This window comes from Poromitra crassiceps (assembly GCF_964638095.1).
Source record: "Poromitra crassiceps genome assembly, chromosome: 4".
Taxonomy (NCBI): domain Eukaryota; kingdom Metazoa; phylum Chordata; class Actinopteri; order Beryciformes; family Melamphaidae; genus Poromitra; species Poromitra crassiceps.
This window is the reverse complement of record NC_139626.1, coordinates 25,514,777-25,519,776: the sequence shown is the minus strand read 5'-3', so window position 1 is coordinate 25,519,776 and position 5,000 is coordinate 25,514,777. Positions and strand designations below refer to the sequence as shown.

Sequence of the window (5,000 nt, the reverse complement as noted above, 5' to 3'; positions counted from 1 at the left end):
TCACATCGATGAGCCTCTGAGTTACTTTTATATCACCACACCCTGTGGGCATCGCATCCCAAACCCCAAATTCCTCGTGATTGGCGTCACTGCTCACTCCAATGATTAGATGGCGGACAGATTGAATCAATGCTTTTGTGAGGTGATGATAAAAGGGGAGTGTTGAGCAGTCGGATGGGGTGGCGGTTGGAAGGATGTTGTTATCACAGTGGTGCAGACAGAGAAAGGCTTGGGCTAAAGGGAGTCTTTTGTGCTTCTCTCATGATCCCTTTTGGCCTGTGAGGGCCCTTGGTTTGGCCTGAGGGCCCTTGGTTTGGCCTGTGAGGGCCCTTGGTTTGGCCTGAGGGCCCTTGGTTTGAGCCCTGGGGCAGTTGGACAGAGCTACTGATGAGTAAAACAGACAGTGAAACTAATGCAGGCATGTCCTCCATGTACCATCTATATATATATATATATATATATATATATATATATATATATATACAGTTTTTGGAGGTTGTTTTGTTTTCTTTTGAGGACGTTGGGGGCCGGATTGAGATGGTCTAGGGGCCAGATTCCCATGTGTGATCTAGTGGTTCCATCAGCAGGCATACAGTACACAGGCATACCTGCCAAGGCTGTGAAAAATGCTACCTTATCTGTAAAGGAGACTCCTGGGGTACCCATAAACTAATTTTCATTCAGACATCTTGAGGTGAGAGGTCAAGGGACCCATTTGAAATAGTTGTTCCCCTGCCAAAATTTTGCCTAAATTGGTGCGTTATTTACCCCCCCTTCCCAACAAAATAGCAGGACATGGTCGGTACCAATGGATGCCTTAGGCCTTAGCTCCAGAATGCTGCGGCCAGATTGCTGACCAGGACAAGTAGGTCAGTCACATTACCCCTGTCCTGGCCTCCCTGCACTGGCTTCCTGTTAATTTCAGGATCCAGTTCAAGGTTCTGGTCATTACTTATAGAGCCTTGCATGGTCAGGCACCTGCATATTTGTGTGACCTGCTCTATTCACATGTCCCCAGCAGGTCACTGAGATCTGCTGACCAGGGTCTTTTGGTTGTGCCCCGCACTAGACTCGTAACCAAAGGTGACCAAGCCTTTGAGTCTGTAGCTCCTAGGTTGTGGAATGCTCTTCCACCGGTCTTGAGGGCCGCGGCCTCAGTTGAGATCTTTAAAAAGCATTTGAAAACATTTCTGTTTAGACAGGCATTTGTTGCCTAGACTGGCCTGATGTTTTCGTTTCTCTGTAACCCTGCTATCCTGTATGCTATTTCTCCATCTCACTGTTTTACTTTGTATGCATTGTCCTATTTTTGTGTTTATTTTGTGTGTTTCTTAACCTGTGAAGCACTTTGTGAGTCCTCTCTGTGATAAGTGCTATATAAATAAAATGTACTTACTTACTTACTTAGTTACTTTTAGTTTCATCTGATAGCAGGAACTTCACTCTGGCTTTAAAACCCAGCCCGCTACAGCCATTTGACTCCCGCCAGAATTCGTAGTGTTGGCAGGTATGCACGTGTCATGTCAGTATTTTGTTTCAGGAAACAGGCTGTATCAAATTAAGCGAGCAAGATGCTTTCAAAATGCCATTTCATCGTGACTTAAACGCTTTAATGCCTTCAATAGCGGTAGGTACATCAGTGGAAGTAGGTTGCTTAAGAGAAGCAGGGAAAACATCACAGCAATAGGGTTATTTGATAAGCAGAAGTGGACACGTATTGATGTTTTTCCACCAATAGCCCTGCACAAAACATCATCCACTGAGCGCCCCTGAGGAGCTGGATTCCACTTATGATGCTACGTGGCCTGAGCTGAGACAGAAGGAAAACAAGATGCTTGTGGAGCAAAACCGGGACTCTATCCAAGATACAGGTCTTCAGAGGAGCCATGGACTCACCGTAGACTTCACAATGGATCTGACTCCACGGTGTCTCCAGGCATGATGTCTCACAGACCCCTGTGTTATGGGTTCATAATCCTATGTTATTCCTCACTCTAACCCAATCATGTGCTCTTTATATCGAATGTAATCTTTTTACAAAGGCACACACTTTATCAGTACTTACAAATCTGTAGTGCTGCCAGACGTCCGTGTCCATTAGTGTGGTGGAGTGAGCGGGTGCAGCCCCGAAGGCCAAACGCAGCCCAAACACGGTTAGCGCTTAAGCGGGGTGGTGGGAGAGAAGGAAAGACCATCGGACGGTGTCCAGACAAGTTGTAACTTGAGACAATGGAGACATACTTAAGGTGGACGGACGAGAAAATCACCTAAACAATGCTGTAGTTATCTTTTGGAGAAAAGCTGAATTGGTGGTTGTTACCGTTAAACACTGGCCCATTCACAATTTGTATCTTTTGCAATGGTGAGTTTTCCCTCTGACTGATTTGGCAGCCAGTGATGTGGATGTTAGCTCTGCTGATATCTGCGGTGAAATTCCCATTTCCCCACTACTAAAGGAATGAGTGTTTTATCTTCAGCCGTATGAGAAAAAGCATGCTCTATTCATCTATATGGGATGCTCAAATATGCTAATACAGACCAGACTTTGTCAGGCTAGACCCTCAGAGTCGACTTGAGCGTCTGAAGGCAAGATGCTTATCTGAAGAAAGTGTGATATGACTTCCACTCTTCTGCGGGCCACCGAGCAAGGTCGGAGGTTAGGTAGGTCATGGGAGGCTCGTATGCGGGTTTGCGGAGAGGCCGTGGTGGGGAGGTAGGGCGGCGTGGGATTCCCCAGGGGATATGAACAGATCAACATGGCATAATCCCCTCAATCCCTTCAGGGGTCGGAAACAACACGGGGGCAAGTGAAGTTGATGAATAAATAGCGCTCTTATTAACCTAGTCTCAAAGGAACAGCTAGCGTGTTGTCATAAATCGACCTAAACAAACTGACGGTACTGTAGGGGTTGGATTTGATTAACCCCTGTCGCAGAAGCAGGGCTTTCACAAAGGATCGGATGGGGCATGAAAGTGCCCTGTAATAAGGCTAATCACGGGATTGGTTACAGGGTGAGAGGCATGTTTAATACCTGTGGAGCCTAGAGAGGGAGAGAAAGTTTGTGCAGTGGTGCTGAGTAGAACACTCAGCCATGCTAACATACAGTGACAGGGCTTGCCTACACAGAGGCAAAATATGAATGAGCAATGCTTCAGTTTTACAGAGCGATTGCTGCCTGTTTTTATCAGCCTGAGGCCCCTCAAGGCTAGTGGGGAAAAGGAAGCCTCCTCTCTCCATGACCCGTGGTCTTTTCCTGGGGATCGTGCCCAGGACGGACTGCACAATATTTGGGCTGACCTGTCACCCGAAGCTGGGCTCTCAGTCTGGTCCAGAGGCTGCAGGGCCAACAGGATGAGGTTCACAGCAAAACTATCCAAATGCATTACGCACGATGCTCAAGCACACACGGAGGAGAGGGAAGTTCAATGAGATGACTTAAAGCTGACGGATGAAGGTCAGGTGGGTGGGGTAGAGACGAGACGTGCGTGTGTGTGTGTGTGTGTGTGTGTGTGTGTGTGTGTGTGTGTGTGTGTGTGTGTGTGTGTGTGTGTGTGCGCGTGCGTGCGCGTGCGTGCGTGCGTGTGCGTGTGTGTGTGTGTGTGTGTGTGTGTGTTGGGGGGGACATGGTGGTTAGGCCAAGTGCATTCAGTTATTGAATTGGTAGGTGAGTAGGAGGAAGCAGGGGCAGGAGCTGTTTCCTTCCTGTGTTTGGTTGACCTTAACGATTGACAGGCTGCCCTCCAGAAATCAGGAAGCATAATCTGCTAACCAGCGCCACACGCACGCGCACACACACACACACACACACACATGTACACGCGCGCGCACACACACACACACACACACACACACACACACACACACACACACACACACACACACACACACACACACACACACACACACAGCAGTAGTCCAACCAGTATAAAAGCAAGATAGAACAAGGGAGGATGAGAGGGAGAGAAAGAGTGAGAGGGGGGTTTTAGGGTCCGTGTCTACAAATTGGTACAATAACCTATCACCGATACATCACCAATACATCGGTAGTATCGGCCGATATGCTGGTCGATATTTGTTCTATTTGTGTTTTTGTATTCCTATTTATATTAAGTATTAAATTCCCATTGAACTTGACAGTGTCAGTGCATTGATTGATTGTCATTTTGGACAATACAGTTTCTTGTTAAACTGTAAAATATCATGCCTGCTGTACATTACATATCTCAAGTCACGTCAAGTCATATCTTTGTCAAGTGTTTTGATATTTGAGGGATCATTGCAGAAAACCTGTGTAATAATGTGTATATAAAAAATATAAGAATATCGGCCAAAATATATCGATATCGGAATCTTTTTTTACTTGCTAATATCGGTATCGGCCCCAAAAATCCAGTATCGGTCGGGCTTTACAATAAACCACGTGCATCTGACAGGAAAACACAGAGGGGGAGACATATGGGAAAACGATAAAGGGCAGATGCCATCGACATTCCTGATTCCCTGCGTCCAAAACATTACCACATCAATAGCTTTGGAGAATCTCTAACCCCGGCCCTACAAAACTGTCTTTGTATGCATAGTCACTCATTGTATGGCTATAGTTTGGTCTTATATCACTTCTACGGACTCGGGCTCAACGGCCAGAATTGACCTTCTCTCTTTAACCCTCCGCTCCCCGCTCCACACAGTGTGAGCATTGTGACGATGAAGGAAGTTTTGAAGGGGCATGTCTCACCCCCCATACGGGCAAACAAGAATCGTCCCCTTGTGGCGATGACTCCATCTCCCGAGGCCGTCCGCAATCCCTCTGGAATTTGCCCCTCGACATTCCAAGGGGAATTTTTGGAGGTGCTTTGGCACGGGTGAGCCGTTCTGGTCCAAGGGTGACCACAACACTTGTGCTTTCGCTCGTGCCGTTCATTCGCTGCCAAACGTTCTGCCCGGGGAGCCAAGGTTTTGTCCTTGTGAGGATTAATGTGTCACAGAATTGTTAGCGTGC

At 47.1% G+C, this 5,000-nt stretch overlaps 1 protein-coding gene across 1 annotated transcript in view; it reads left to right on the top strand.

Annotated features, from left to right (window-relative positions):
* Positions 1 to 5,000, top strand: part of ngfrb (nerve growth factor receptor b) — a 37,715-nt gene that overhangs the window by 15,375 nt on the left and 17,340 nt on the right. The gene's annotated exons all lie outside the window — the stretch shown is intronic.